This window comes from Convolutriloba macropyga, chromosome 10 (genome assembly GCF_964194025.1).
Source record: "Convolutriloba macropyga chromosome 10, txConMacr16.3, whole genome shotgun sequence".
Classification (NCBI taxonomy): Eukaryota; Metazoa; Xenacoelomorpha; order Acoela; family Convolutidae; genus Convolutriloba; species Convolutriloba macropyga.
Window position 1 is genome coordinate 28,060,288 of NC_134477.1, and position 17,216 is coordinate 28,077,503.

The 17,216-nt window shown below is 32.0% G+C and overlaps 1 protein-coding gene and 1 long non-coding RNA gene across 2 annotated transcripts in view; one reads left to right on the forward strand and one right to left on the reverse strand.

Moving 5' to 3' along the window:
- The window catches only part of LOC142347977 (lipoxygenase homology domain-containing protein 1-like), a 322,517-nt gene that overhangs the window by 105,226 nt on the left and 200,075 nt on the right, over positions 1–17,216 (reverse strand). The window lies entirely within an intron of this gene.
- Positions 6,208–9,049, forward strand: LOC142347850 (uncharacterized). Its single transcript, XR_012760706.1, has 2 exons — positions 6,208–6,627; positions 8,179–9,049. It is a non-coding gene; the product is annotated as an uncharacterized LOC142347850 (long non-coding RNA).

Here is a 17,216-nt window from a genome sequence, read left to right on the forward strand (position 1 = left end):
CTGCCAAAAAAACACAATTAGCGGCAAAATGAAAAATTACAAGTAAGCTATGCGTGAAGTTGACAGTGACACCGATTAAACCATAAATCTGTCACAGAGAGCCTCAAATCCTCAAATTACAAAAATTTTCAAAGCCAATGCGACCAGCCATTAATGTTAGGACCTATCATTATTAAATTGAAAAGAAATTAAAAGACTTTGAAAATTAAAAATATATGAAAACCTCACAGATTAAATGGAATCTCTTCAGACGAGTAATAACAAAGCCCAGAAACAAACAATTGAAACTGAAACGGTTATAAAGACTAAAAATAGGCTCACTGGAAACGTGTTGTTTCCTGTCTTTACAGAGAATAGGCTAGCAATCGACCGAAACACCATTTAAAAAACGGCGAGGCTTAAAAACTCAAAACATGGTTTTGAAAACAAATATTTTCTAAAGCCGCAACAGACATAGGATTTCCAAAAATTGATCAATTAGGTTGAAAACACTTCAGCAGGCCAATTGCGCTAGTTATTAATGAGACTGAGTCAAAAGATTAACAAAAAACAAACAGGCAGAAGCCCAAACTTCACAAACAATTTAAAGACATCACAGTATTCAGGGCCCTATGATTACAGATGGTTATCTGTAAGAACTGTAAATCAATTGCTTCTCATCTTAACATCAACGGGTATTCCTTATGAAATGACAACGTAGACATCACAACAAAAAGAGACCCAAAACTTGAACACTATAGAAATCTCGAAATTTTTTATCGAAACTATATGGTCGAAGCCATCTCTCAAATTACATAGCCAACCAAGAAGAAAACTTTTGAATTAACAAAACAAATTCTGACATCTGACTAGTGGGGTTGATTGCATGATGACAAAAAAGAAAGCAAAAAAGATACAGATAAAATTTTTTTTTGAAAAAGTTAATTTGGAGATACAATTGAGATCCATCGTTATCAAATATATGTTGTATAACAACAACAAGAAAGACAAACATAGGTAGAGATTAAAAAATCCACTAAATCTCAGCCAAAAAGCACAAAATTTTAAAAAACAAACTTTCAGATATGCCTTTTTTCAATGCTTGTGTATTTTCCCCAATTATCACGTGTTTTTTAATTGGACTTGACGTTAATGTGATAATTCGACAAGGAAACAGAATGAACTTATAAAATATTCAATTATGATCAAATTACCCAAAAAAAATTGAAAAATCGTACTATCAAAACCACGGAACCCCAATTCAATTAAAAAAGCGTTAAAATTAATAATTTCTAACTCAGAGGAAACGGTTTTTTTCCTGCTTTTACTGAGACTACACCTGAAAATGAGAGAAATAAGACAAATTAATTGATAATCTCATTGACATTTTCTTAAAACAAATGAACTCACAGTCATAAGAGACATTGGATAACAACTGAAAATAATGTCTAGGTTAACTTTTATCTCATAAACAAACATTTGGATTTTTGATTGCGGAGACTAAGCCTTTGGACTAAAAAATGACTTAAAAAAGCATAACAAATGAAATCAGAACATAAGAAGTCCTTAAAATTTTACCAAAACAATTGATCAGCCAAAAAAACATAAGCTTAACTCGGCAATCATATGGCCTCTGTCATTGCTCTTTTTTCTTTAAATAGAGTCTATCAATAATTGAGTACTGGTTTGATAATTTTGTCAGTAATTTACATAAAGAGCTCTAAATCCGGAAACACTTTTTTAAAAAGCAAACGCTGCATTGAAATCTATTTTTGTTTAACTATAAAGATCCATGGTGTTATCAAGATCAGACCTGACAAAGCTGCGCGCCTGCAAACAAACTCATTTTTTCTAATAGTTGCGAGTTAGATCAATTTATCAACACAATTTTTTAGTATATCAAAAACAATCATAAATTTTAAATAATTATCGAGTTTAAAATTGCCAATAACTCGCAATATTATAATTCCAGAAGACTCCTAAAACGGCGGGACTATAACTAGCTTTTTTTGAGCTTGCAAAGAATATAAGTGCAGTTTCAATGAGTGCACTTTCATCAAATTTGAGGAAAGTGGGCTAAAAACGCGTATTTGCTCCCCTGAAATTTTAAAATTTTAGCATTATTTCTAGTCAAAAGCACGAATCAACCAATTCAGCAACCCTACCCTATCTTTTAAGATGAAATAAATAACACTACCGTCATTAATTTTAATATATTTTACCAAAAATTATCGAAAATTGGGGAAAAAAACGGAAACTGTGAATTAAAACAAGGTAATATCGTCTTCTATTCACAAAATTTAAACCTCGAAAAATCGCTTTAAAAGTCAAAAATCAAAAAAAAATCTTTTTAAATCCTTATTCTAAGCTGGAGGGTCTTTCTAATGATACCATTCACAACTCTCTACGATGATTATATCAATCGGCCAAAATTGTCTGAACAAAAAAACCATTTGAGCATATAGTTCCTCCCCCACTAAAGTGGGTCGGAACAATAAACGTCTTCACAATTCTTTAACCGTAAATCAGAGACGATTTCTTAGAATTTATAATGTGATGGAGTTTTAGAGCAAAACTAAGTTATTTTGTTAATTTTGTGAGCACATATGATTGTTTTCCAGGTCCCAAAGGGTCATAAAAGTGGATCCATAAAAGTGGATCATAAAAGTCTTCTTATCTCATAAAGTATGCGGTTTCCAGTTGAAAATGTTCTTTTTTAAACACACCTGAATCTGGAGAACATTTTAAAATAAAAATCTGATTGGACAATTTAAACGTATCCAATTTATTTATTATTATTATCGAGCGTAACTATTAATGTAACTATACTAACTAACATTTTATAGAATCCTCCATCGTTTCGTACATCGAAAACCCGTTTCCGGTGATATTTTAATCTTCGAGGATTTTAAGCAGATAGAGTTTATGCGTTTCTTCATTCAGTAATTTGTATTCAAAGCTATCAGAACAAAAAGCTGCGCGTACAAAGAGATAGTTTTTCATTACATGAGGTCAGAACAATTTCTGGAAAAAGTTAACATATTGGAGAAGTTAGCAGATTATATTTTCACAATTCAATTTTTCACTCAAAAATATAATTTTGTCGCAATTGTGGACATCAGGAGAAAACATTCAAATATTGAAATTTTGTGATCTCCAAGAAGAAATGTTTTGATCATCTATAGAAATTTGCACTGTGTTGTTCGCTCAAATAAATAAATATCAACAATTGCAGATAAATCTGCTAGACTAGGGACATATAGAGGAACATATTATTCTTGTCTAAAAATTATTTAATTGAAAAAAAACAGTGGCTCAGTAATGTGTATTTGCACAAAAAATTCTGCATTTTCTCATTTATATACCTCTACCAACATTCTCACTTTACTGAATGCTTTTGACCTAATTGCGAGACAATAACGCGATCAACTCGGTAAGAGTCCTAATTCTGAAAACCATCAATTAATTCTGTTTACAAGAGTGGGGAAAATATAATGAAAATCTTGCAAAAAATAGCAAAAATTTGGATATTAAAAGAACAAAACAAAATTGACTACTGAAATTTTTTGATACACGTAGATAAAGCTATCGACAAAAATCAACTTTTCAAAACGTAGGAATCGTGATAAAAGTGAAAAAAAGAACAGCTATAGAATACCTGTAAAATCAAAGAACAAAGTTTTCTGTTTTGCTGTAACTTTTTTCTTTGAAAAAAAAATTGCTTGGAAGCTTATTTGAAATGGAGAAATTTCAGATGCACATTGAAAAACTGTGCACATGACTTCATCCAAAATTTTAAAAAAGAATGTCTGATTGGTTTTTGTGGTTGCGGAAATTTTTAAAAGCAACTGGAAGCATATTACCATCTAGTCATAATAAATACCGATGCCCTTCCATTTTGGCAAAAAAACCGATACCCTTGGAAACAAAAACTATGTGTCCATTTTCAATTTTATTCTGTAATTTTAAAAAATTGAAACCAGCCAGTTTGAGGTATTTGTAAAAGCCATCAAGTTTGGAGATATGACAATAAAAGCGGGAGAATGGCAGGATCTTTCAACAAATCTTATTTGCCATCCCTTTTAAAATTTTCAAGAGATGCCATTTTTCCCCAAATCTTGGGCGTCAGTTTCCTGATTATAATGAGATACTTCTGCAAACTGTAATGTCAACTGATCAAAAAACAATTCAAATTGAAAAATACAAAAAATCGTTACAACGCAGTTTAACAAGCTACAAATTTACTCAAAAAAGCAACTCAAAATTGGCTGTGTGCGTCGAAGAACTTCACGAAAGGTAAATTAAATTACACAGTCACCCACTCATATTGAACTCTTGTTGAAGGGCTGCAACTCATACTAATATTACAACTCATAGTTCTCCACGCCGAAAATAATGATCAACCAAAACCCGTAATTAACGCCAATTCAATATCAGTACTGGGCAAGTCTAATTCCAAAACTAAGTATCAGTACTGATTCAGAGCTATGATCATAACACATTTAAAAACTTGTCAGACTTGGCCAAGACTTGGCAAGTCTAACTCAAGTGCGAAAATAAAGTTCCGTACGGGTCTCGAACCCACAATCTTCGCGTCCTTATATATGTTTGTCCTACTTACTGCAACACCGTGACTGCTAAAAGTTACTCTTTTGACCCGTTAAAGAACACTTGAAAGAAGCAAATTTCAAGCGAGAAAGCGAGCAAATAATTTTACATGGGAGACTTTCATTTATATTTGCCCAGTACTGATTTACACTTGGAGTTCGGTACGGGAACTTTATAATTACAAATTACACTTGATTATTAGATTCCAGCCTTACTATTCTGCAACAGGAAACAACAACCAGACTAGAGCTGTTTTCTTAGGTTCAAAAGGATTTTGTGCTCAGGAACAAACGAGTCCTTTACCTGAATACTTTCTTCTTTGTCTTGGTATATCAAATGCACTTCATATCCAACAAAACTACTGTTTTTCTGAATTGCAATAAAAACTAACTTAGAAAAAGATACAGAGGAAAACACAATAATAACAAATAATGATAAGGGTTGGGATTAGAAATTGCTTTCCGACATCTTTATAACAAAATATTGAGAATAACATTAAACCACAAAATTGAGCTGTTTCACCGATCTATCCAACACTGATTTCTTAGAACACCAAAAACTGTGACCATGATAACAATTGTTTTGCATTTACGAACAAAATTGTTTTGCATTTATCGCCTTCTGTAATTGCAATCATAATACTTTTACACTATTATTCTCTTTCTATTCTGGCTGAGAGCAACCAAATACTGTTTTTGAGTTGTAAAAAGTTTATTCTCAAGTTCCAAAATCAGTTGCCGGAAAATCTGGCAAATCACTCAAACATAACGTCCTTCTCAGTTCAAGAAGAGGTGGCAGTTGGGCTGCAATAACAGGAGGACTTTTCAGAATTCTTCTCATTGCAGCCCCACTCATACATTTGTCGGACCTCTTCAATCTCCCAAACAAGGTCTAAAAATATGTAAGGGGGGGGGGGGGGTACAGTGTGCGAAATTAACATTATCCAGTGCAAAATCGTTTTCAAAAATTGCAATCAAAATACAAAAAAATGTTTGTTTCACAAAAACAATAAAAAAGCAACAAAATATTTGCGAGTGGAGACTTTCAACGCAAGCCCTGTATTTTGATACCCGGCATTTGCACTGCCAAGCAAAATTTATACAAACTGCAGAACAATATGGCAAGTTTTATTGAATCTTCTATCAAAAATTGAGACTCCAAAGTTAAAGGCAAATTTATGGCCTATGATGGATATCTTTTTGCCATGCGAAGTAGGAAATTGTTTTCACATACTTCGAAAACACATTAATTTTAGGTATTTCACAAACGTCTTTTTCGTTTTCTTTATTAGTTTATAATAGCCTTGTTCTACTTTTGGTTTTTCTGAGAAATTTTTATAATTTATTTATAGCATTTGTTTTAACGCTCCGACGGTAAGTCCACTTAATTATGGCGGCTACATGTCTTGCGAGATCATTCTCGGAGTTTAACAAGGTAAGACCAAATCTACCGTCTGGCGAAGATCTCAATGCTGCTGTCAAACGAAACGAACCAGACCAAATACGGTGGTACTAAGTACAAAGTATGATGATGTAAACAGCACCGAAGCCAAGAGGATGAAGTGGTTTAGTCTGGAATGTTGAGTTATGCTGTCTTTATAGCTCAACTGCAACAATGAAAGTAGGTCTTCATACCAATTGTATAGCTCAGCCGGATCACGAGAGCGGTAGTTTAATAATACTCTGACGTCACCCGGTTCATGAAGATCCACAAATATCTGATATTTTTCGTTTTTTAAACCAAAATGTTAGAATATTCGTGAGAAATAGAAACCGAATGTGTAAAATTCACAATTTATGAAGAATCTTCAACTATTTGACGAAACACAAAAACATCTTGACGTCAGACGGTCATCGACATAACTTTTTTTCTCAGAAAAACCAAAAAAAAAACTTTGTGCGCGCACGTGTGATAAAAAATAAAAAGTCTAACAAAAATATTTAGATTCATTCTTTCACTTAATTTCTTCAGAAAAAGCTGCTTTCCAGCAATTTGTAACTTTTAAAATTTCAAATTGTTTAAAATCGTTTCAACAGTGAGGTAGGGAACATTTTGTGTTTACTTTGTGTTAAATTTCATCGAACTAACTTTATCAATCTAACTTAGATTGTCTGTCTGGCAGATAATATGAGAATAACCAACCAATAGATAAGGATATTCAATAGCGTGCACTAATGATTATTTCGACTTCGATTAAGCAATTTTTTTTTGCAAAAACTGTAAGCAATTGTGCAAAAAATTGCGAAAACGACTCTCAAGCAAAACAGAGAAAGATTTTGAAATTTTAGCTTAATTTCCAACATAACGCACGTGGACTTATAAGATTCAATGAAATATCCTATACGAGATACTGTGCAAGACTGATCTTATAAAATCCCAGAAGATTTAGTCAGTAGATGAAGAGACTTCTTTTGAGATATTCCGGACTGTTAATAGTATCAAACACACCTTTAAATCCAAAAGTACTCAGCTTGATGAATTTTTTTTGAAAACTTTGGGTGGTTTAAAACTTGCAGCAAAAGCTGAAAAAGTTGTTGTTGATACGGTACATCAAATATGTGTTTTAATTGAAAATTATTCTAGTTCAAAAACTTAACAGTTTAGAGAATGTTTTGTATGAATCATATATGGACATCTTGGCAACCACAGGAAGATCAAATCAGAAAGTTTTGAATGTCCTGTATGGGAAAATATATGGTTCTTGGATATGGTTCCAAAGAAAGGTAGGTCATCCCGGCTTCTTTTATAATATAGTAACATTTTTTTATTGTGCGCAATAACACCCATAAATTTGTCAGTTCTGCTTCGTTGAATGACTAAGGCCTTGCGCTCATTTCAATCATAGGAAAAGATGATGCTTTTTTCACATTATATAATTTTGAACTAAAAAGCGAAGCTGATAGATATGTACTTCAATCTTCAATTTCTTTCTTTCAACTAAATGCTATATAATTTTTAAAACCAATGTGTTGCTCTGATTTGTTCGGAGTTGGGGTTGCACAAAAGATTTATGAACAAAAATATTGGTTTGGATAATTGTAGCCTGGAAAAAAAACTTCCCGTTGTCCGCTCCCGAATAATTTATCGCCAGAGCTATTACTTGCAAAAAAAACATCTATTTCAAATATCATCATTTTCAAGGCAATTACTTTTTGCATTTGGATTAAAACATAGCCATTTAAGCCAAGTGACCCTGGCTAGATATTTCGCTAACGAATGTTAATCAATTCATATCGGCCGCAATTGTTCAGAACAAATTTATATGAAACTCAATTGAAACGCTGGTATTGATTTCAGTTTGCTGTTTATTTCTCAGTGTGTTTGTTTCTGCGGGTTTCTAACTTATGCCCGACAACCAGTATATTCACCAATTTAGGTTTGCAAATATTGGGGGAGACCCCTTTAAAAATTTTCCATCATAACTTGTGAAAAAAATATGATCATAGGTTCATGCAGGATGGATTTGCAAATGGGAGTAGTATGTTTTCCCTCGAAGGGCTGCCTGCAAGATTTTTCATGATTTTGAATACTTTCACCACTTGGACAGGTTATACATTTTTTGCATTTCATTTATTCCTGTTTCTGTTTTAGAAATGGTTCAAATAATTCTTGGATCGGAAGAAACGCTCGGTGCGGAAGATGTCCTCGAGGTTCAAGCTGGTGATCCCAACAAGGATAACACATCAAGTGGAGGTCAAGGAGGCCAAGGGGGGCAAGGGGGCCAAGGGGGTCAAGGGAGTCAAGGTGGAGACAGACCCGACCGTGAACAGCGGCCTTAAAGACCGAATTCTTCATCAAAACAAATGGCTCAATTAAACAACATAACCAACAAATAACTCCGCAGATGAACAACAAATAACTCGTAAAGCTTTCCCAACAAACCTTTGCTATCAATTTTTCGGACATCAAATACACATCGTACTAAATACAAAACCTTTGAAAAAAATGAAAGGGAAAACTGACGAGTTATTTTGAATGGGACAACAAACAGGAAACGAATAGATAAAACTGCGTGATTTTGTATGTTTCTTGTAAATATATATTCATATCACAAACAATACTGACGAGTTTGAACTACACAGCATTGTACATAAAAATTGGCGTTTACACTTGTCAGTTATTGTGGCTTTTAACCTAGATTGAAACAAATAAGGAGCTCATTTGTTATTGTAAAAAAACCTTTCATTATTGCAGCATTGTCTCACGGAAAACTATATCCGGCAAAAAGATGTCTAATTGTTTTTAAAGATATGTTAGCTAATGGCTTCCGATATTCTGAACTTCTCAAATTCTGATTTTCTCCTGAAAAGAGCCGGATTTAGTTCCATCAAAGAAACTGAAATCCATCTTTATGAAAATACAAATTGTTCTCATCAATATTCTTGCCGAAAAATAATTTTTTGAACTAATATATAATCTGTAAATCAATTGAATAACCTGAAAAAAGATAGTTTTATTCTTCTTTACATCAAACGATAGCACAAGATCTTCCAGTATAGTTACAGATAGTATCTTCGAAACTCATTCAGCTAAGCGGCTTTGTCTGGCGATAAAATTTTGAAATCAAAATTTAGCATCTTCCCAGGTTTGGATAACAGAAATGCTTCGATCACCCTTCAATCAACAATTATCCACCGTATAGTCATAAAGTCATAAGTTGAAATGTAAGAGAAGAACTGTACTGATATACAGAACAAACTCTTGCTGTTTGCTTTGTCTAAGGTACCTTACAAGAACTAAACTCAATTACTCAAAATATGGGTGGGATGCAGGCCAATTTAAATGGTTTAGTACAAGTGAGAACACTCAACTTTTGCAATGATAAAAAAAGAAGCAAGCTTCAAACGTAAGTTATGTTCCTCAAAAACCAGGAACTAGCATACACTAATGACAAAAATTCGAAGATCATTTTCATTGCCAAAAATAAAGCAACTGGACGAAACAAATAACTATAAAAAGTTAATCGCAATTCAAGTGCAAGTTTTATTGTTCCGACCCCACCTGTGGGGGCGGGAGACTTTATACTCAAGTGGGTTTTTTTTGTTCAGACAATTTTGGCCGATCGATAACTTCATCGTAGAGAAATGTGAGTGCTATCATTAAAAAGATCGTCCAGAGTTTGGATTTTAAAAGATATTTTTTTGAATTTCGTGTTCTTCGTGGAGTTATCGAGGTTTAAAATTTTGTGTGAACAATTGATGTTTGGCATGATTTTGTTCACTTTTTCCTCAAATTAAAATTTTATAACAGACGAAACGCCATAAAAGGGGTAGTTTTCGTTTCATTGGGAATTTTACTAGGAAAAAAACGATTTCTAGTTGAGAGCTGACATTTTAAAAACCATTTCACAATTTTATATATTTTATTCAAGTCACTTACAGACTGGTCAATTCTCAAATCCAGGTTCTGTTCATGACAAACCTAATTTACAGTCCAATAATTAGTTTTTAAGGAATCGCTCTTTTTATGGCTCTGACTCTGAGCTATTTCGTTATTTTTATTAAAAATTTGATTTTCTTTTTGACATTTTAATAAAATTTTGTAGTCCTGTGACATAGACTCGTTCACTAAAAGTGCAATAGGTTCCCTAAAGAGCAGTACGCAAACCTTGTAATAATTTGAGTGGACAACTAATGGCTCTTAGGACTTCAGAAAAATTTTTTCTGAGATTAATCGATCTTAAACTTGTTTCTGTGTCAGTATTAAGTCTGTGTCAACATTAAGTCAGTTTCACTATCAACAGTACACGCTTTTTTTCTACTGCAGCCAATATTAATCTGGTTAGCGGTTTTATCTTCTAACTATTATCTTTAAGACTGTGATGTTATAATATTTTTTTCATAATTTTGCGTCCTTTTGAAATCTTATCACATGATACTATAATTGCAAATTCTCATTCGCATAAACAAGACTTTCAGTAGATCAAAGATGAATTTTGCAGAGAAGAACGTATTGTATTAATGGCTTCAACACTGTCTTCTCAAACTTCTCTACTGTTTTTTTGGTTTTTGCCTGTGTTTGTGGTCATTTTTTTCATTTTCATACGAATTATTGTGATGACTTATTGAATGTCACAAATTATTGCAATCTGATGGACGCAAAACTTAATAAAACGACGTATGTTAATGTTTTCCATTGAAAACTGCTGAATTTAATGACTCTGATACTACGGCTTCTCTCAAAAAATTTATGGCTTAAATATATTTGTTGTTTTAAAATATATGTCATTTTGTTAAAGAAAAGGATTCTAATGTTGTTATAAAATTATTTGAAAATAAAAAATTTTTAAATAATTAGTCCATTTTTAGTGGCTTCGATACCTTTCTCTCTCAATTTTTTGTTCAAATTTGGTGTTTTCAACTGTTTTTATTCTTTATGTAGTCGTAAAGAGATGAGAAGTTTCGTTAGTCTCTAACTGAATGTTGATCAAATGAAGTTACTCATCGCAGTAAATTTATAGCAATTAGCTTTAAAGTTTATGATTATATTTGTATTCAAACGTTTTTTAAACTTTTTAGCTTGAATGTTATATTTGTGAGCTTGTATTTAATTCTCATCGTTGAGATGTCTGATCCACTTTCCTTTAGTTCGACAATTAAAATGGCTATCAAATTTACGTCGTATTCGGTGTTTTTTTGTTGAGCAATATCCGTTTTCATAAGAATTTTTATGTGTTAATGGTCAATATTTGTGTTCCTTGACCTCTTCTTAAGCCCATTCCAATGACAGATCTCAATGATTTCCAAATGATGCTTAAATGAACATAATCTACTTATACTTTCACAATAGTTTTAACTGAAATAGTTTTAATTAAAGTTTGGAAAAAAATAATATTCAGATAACACCGAAAGAATTTATTGGCTTCAAAAAGTTTTGTTTAAGCAAATTGTAATTTTCAAAAAATTTTTTCAATATTAGAACAAGAAGAGAACTTCAATATTAGACAGAGAACATTTTTTCATTAATTTTTGTCTTTTGAAAAAGAAATTAAGAAAAATGGGCCGTTTGAATTAAATTTCTCTATGTGGAAAAAAGTTTTTACATGTAACTTCTCCACATTTATTCAATAAAAGTTCTTACCGGGCCTCAGACTGGGCTTTGGATGATTTTTGACTGCACCACAGTTTTCTATAGATCAGATTTGCTTGGGCTCATGCGAACTAACAATGTTTCATGGGTCAAAGACATTGTAAATGACAAAAATCCCAATTAGCAAGGGATTTTGATGACTTGTTTTCTGATTGTCAACCCTTGCCTAAAATATCAAAATGGAAAATGTAGTTTTTTTATTTTTCAAAGCATGGAAATAGTAATAACCTAGTTACAGTTTTTAACAAAAAAGCCCGATTAAAGCCACATTTACAAATTTTCGAAAACCAAAATTATTAAATTTTTTATTCTTTAATTTTTTTTTCACGTACGTATTTTTAAAGGTTCAATCAAAATCATCCTCAATTCCATTAAAAATTTGAGAATTGACAATCAGAAAAAGATTAAAAAGAATACAAAGACAAAAATTTTTCATTAACTTATAGACGTATAGCATAAAGTATTAAAATCACTTTTTAAACGTAGCTCTGAAGAGAAAATTAAAATTTGGCTTAACACAAAATTCAAAAAGATTTTTTTATTCCTTGCCATTCGAAGAAAATTGATTTTGCCCTGAGCATTTTGTTTTTTGAAAAAAAAATAGTAATCAAAACACTGCTGCATTAACATTCCCAATGCAGTAGTTTAACGCACCTTTGGGATGACAAATGTGGAAACATTTGGTGCCACTCTGTCTCATGAGAGTCTTACTGTTTACTCTCTTATAAAAAATGATTCTTTCCCTTGATTGTAGTCTTACATCACCACACTGCGTAGCTCAAGTGCAACCGACAAGTGTCGTCTATTAAGTAAAGTTAGATAAATTCCTGAAATGGGAAATGGCCGCGGCTGGAAAGTAAATAATTATTTTGTAAAGTGTGCAAGGAAAAAATGGCTTATTTGCATGAACTAGCTGTAGTTTGCTCAGTAACTCTGACAAGACTTTCTAACAAGATGTGCTTCAAAGTGAAAATATAGAAACAGCTTCGTGACAAGCTGGAGTAATAAAAAAGAATCCAAAAAATTGTTTGCGCAATAAAGCATGCAACAAAGTTAAAAACATAAGTTAGCTTATAAGCATTAGCTTATGATAATTATAGGTACAAAAAGCCATTTTGGAAAAAAGTTATATATTTCCTCCCATTAATGGTTTACAAACCAATCGAGAAGCATTTTTTGGTTGACAGTTGACATTTTATAGCTATAAGGATTCTATTTTTGAAGCGGAATAGAGATATAACCAAAATGTCGGACAAAATGCTTTTTAATGACAGGCTATGGGTTCACTTTGAATGTAGCTAGCTCAAACACAGGGCAGCAAGCCTCAGAGGGTGAGGATAAAAAGCAGGTGGTGGAAAAACATGGGGGAGATGCGTGGGTTACAAGATTGGCCTATAAACAGTGAATGTCATACGCCTCAATGATAGTAATGGAACAAACAAGGAAACCAAACAATAGTAAAATTTAACCCTTTTTCCATACGCTAATCACGATTTTTCGAAAAATGAAAAATAGTGGAAAAAACAAGGAAACCAAACACTTTTTTAATCCATAATAATCCTTGTAATCTCATGTAATCTCATGTAATCTAATGTAATCTTTGTAATCATTTTTAAAGAAACCAAACACTAGCAAAATTTGACCCTTTCTCCATACGCTAATTGCGCATGTCGAATCGGGTCAAGTTTTGCTATTGGCTGAATCCCTTGTTTTATCCACTACTATATATTAGCTCTATATTCGAACAAAAAAAATCAATCATTATTCTATGAGTTAGTCTAAGAATGATTTTCACCCTTATTTATTCTAGATCTAGCATCTATTAAGAAAAAAGGGATCGATCTACTTCACAGATAAATTAAAGAAGAAGAAAAATTAGTTTATTTGAATATTATACTTTTAAACATGCTCTCTGAATTGATTTCTAGTATGACCATATCTATATCTATGAAGATAAATACATAGTCTACATTTCCTATTTCTAAATCTATATAGTGATATATGTTTTTAAACATTACACATACTACATACTAGATATTGATTGGGATCAGAATAATGACATCTCAAATGTTCTATATAATCTTTCACTTTAACCATATTTTTACATACATAACAAGAATATTCTAATTCTTTACAATTATTACAACATTCTTTTATGCATTTATTGCATTTCAATTTCATTTTTCGAAAAAATTATTTTTAAATTATTTCCTTAAATAAATACATCATGTCCCAATCAACTAATACTAATGTCATAAACTTCTGCGATGTCTGTAATTTATCCTTTGAATCAAAGAAGGGTTTATACAGGCATCAATCATACGATCTCAAACATATGGAACTATTGGAGAAAATGTTTGAGTCTGAAGAAGAAGAAATCTCGGAGAGGGTGTATAATCCAGATGAAGATGATTATATTATTAAAACTAAACCAGCCACCAAACCTAAAACTAAAACTGAAGAGGATATCTCCACCAGATTTAAGTATGAATGTAAAGAATGTCATGAAGAATTTAGGAATAAAATACCTCTAACTACCCACTCATATAGTCACAATCGTAAGTATCTAGAAAACACAGAAGACTTCAGAAGTATTCAGATAAATATTGAACCAACTAAAGCAACTTTTGGTAGTTACCCCCCGATCTCAAAAACTCTAAACCAATATTAAATATACGTAATTATAAATACAACTGCTTGCAACTAGCTATTACTGCGTGGCTATATCCTGCTATGGATCCGCAAAGTGGCCTTCTCATTAATGCTACACGTGAAAGTAAATATGTAAATAATCTAATTGTGCCAAGACAACAACATGAAGATGACTTCGGATATATAATAAGAATACAAAAATTGTACAATAATAATATTTGGGTATACACACCTTGTGGTGGAGGTAAAGTAGAATTGTTTAAACCAGTGGATCATTTTCATAAAGATAGAAGAGATGTTAGAATATTGGTTTGGTGCAATGGAACGCCTGAACACTGTGCTCTAATTAAAAACATAGAAACATTGTTAGAACGAACAAATAAAAACAACATTAAATATTATTATTGTGATAGGTGTACCTATTGGTTTAACTCACAAATTAAGTATGATAAACATGAAAGCAAAAACTTTTTCAAACCAGAGATTGTTTGCCCTAAGAAAAAACAAATAACCTTCATAAATGAACACAAACGTCAGAATATAAAAAACATTATAACTGCCGATATAGAATGTTGTGTTATATCAACCTCAACTAGCAAATATATAATAGCCGAACACATACCAATAAGTGTGGGTTACATCTGGCAAGGTAATTTCAAGCACTACTTCGGTCTAGGCTGCATCAAAAGATTTGCTAGAGTTCTATTAGAAATAGAAACCGAGGATAACTTCAAGCGCAACAAACAAATGATATTCACAGAAGAAGACAAATTATATCATGAAACTAATAACACCTGTCATATCTGTGGTAAACCATGTATTAATGAAGTAAGAGATCATTGTCATGAAACTGGTAAATATAGAGGTCCAGCATGTAAAATATGTAATCTGAGGTATAAACAACAAAACTTCATTCCTGTAATATTCCATAATGGCTCAGGCTATGATTTCAACCTACTATACAGTGAATTCTTTAAACAGAATAATGATAAAAGAAAAGTAGATACCATACCACTAGCTGCTGGTTAGTCTAAGATGTTTAGCATTGGTTGTCTCAAATTCTTAGATAGTTATAAATTCTTAGCTATGCCTCTAGATCAAATGGCAAAGATATACGGATGTAAAACTAAAACATTATATCCATATGAATACTTTGGTTTAGATGATTACCAAGAAAATATAGGTAATCTAAAAATAGAAGACTTCAAATCCTCTCTTCATAATAAATTACCAACACAAGAAGAAGTCGATATCTTTAATAAAGACAACAGTAATAAAACTGGTAAAGATCTAACTATGGAGTATTTACAAAATGATGTGGAAATATTAGACTATTGCATGAATGAATATGTTAAATTAAGCATGAAAGAATTCAAGCTCAACCCACTACATTATGTAAGTCTCCCAGGTTATAGTTTTGATTGTTGGTTAATGTCAAGTGGTGTTACATTAGATACATTGCAAGATAAACAAATGCTAGATGATTTTGTTGGAGCAAAGAGAGGTGGTATATGTGGAATAATGGGTGATAGATATATAGATCGGCAAAGCCGCTTCGCGGATAACAGTGATGGTAAGACCATATGGTACATTGATGCAAACAACCTATACGGCTATGCAATGATGCAAAAGCTACCTTATAAGGACTTCGAGCACTGTAACCCATCTCTAGAAGCAATATTGAATACTCCAGATGATAGTTATCTTGGTTACTATATAGTTTGTGATATTGATTATACTAATAAATGTAAAGAGAGAATAGAACAGTTAGCACTAATGCCAAATAAGAGAAAGATAAATGATAATGAATTAGGTTACAGAGAAAGAGATGGACGCAAGGCGAGATCAGAGAAATTAATCTCAGACCAAAACAACAAAACAGAATATATGGTTCATTATGGGATGTTAAATTTCTATGTTAAGATGGGAGTAAAAGTAACAAAAATACATAGAGTAATTAAATTTAAACAAGATTACAAATGTAGAGATTATATACAAAACAATACTAACAAAAGAGCAACAGCTAAAACTGAAGCAGAAAAGGATGTAAGGAAACTAATGAACAACTCATTATATGGAAGAATGTGCATGAATCCTCTACACTTCTTTCAAAGCAAGTTCTTACACGATGAAGAACAGATAATGAAAAGTATTAGTAAACCAACATTTAAAAACATAACTAGATATAAGGATTATAGCCAAATTGAATATATAAAGAACAGAACAGAATATGACTCTGCAGTATATATAGGTGTTACTATATTAGAATTAAGCAAATTACACATGTATGATGTATTCTAAAATATTCTACAGCCATCCCTCAAAGATCTAACACTTCACTATATGGATACGGACAGTTTCGTATTAAGTTATAGTGAAGGTAAAGTTAGTGATGAGCATATGGACTTAAGTAATCTGGACATACCTATAAAAACTGATAATAAAGTCCCCTGCAAGTTTAAGCACGAGATGGGGAGTAGGATTATTGAGGAATTTATAGCATTGTCCCCCAAAACACATAGCTTCAAAAATTGTCCTAAAAACACTAAAGAAAAAGGAATAAAGAAGCATAATAATGCTAGGCACATAGATTATTATGATGCACTAATGTATAACACAGAGAGAAGTGTAGATGAATGTAGAATACAAAAAGTCGTTGATAACATGACAACAACAAAAACAAGTAAGATAAGTTTAAACACATTTGATGATAAAAGATTCTATGTAAATAATATTAAAAGCTATCCTTATGATGAGAATCTATATCTGTTCAAAAGCGATTTAAAAAATATAATCCGCGAAGCGGGTTCCTCGATAAAACTAAATCTAGAGTTAGACATCAATAAAGCTCTAGTAATTAATAATATTAAAGATCTAACTAATAATGG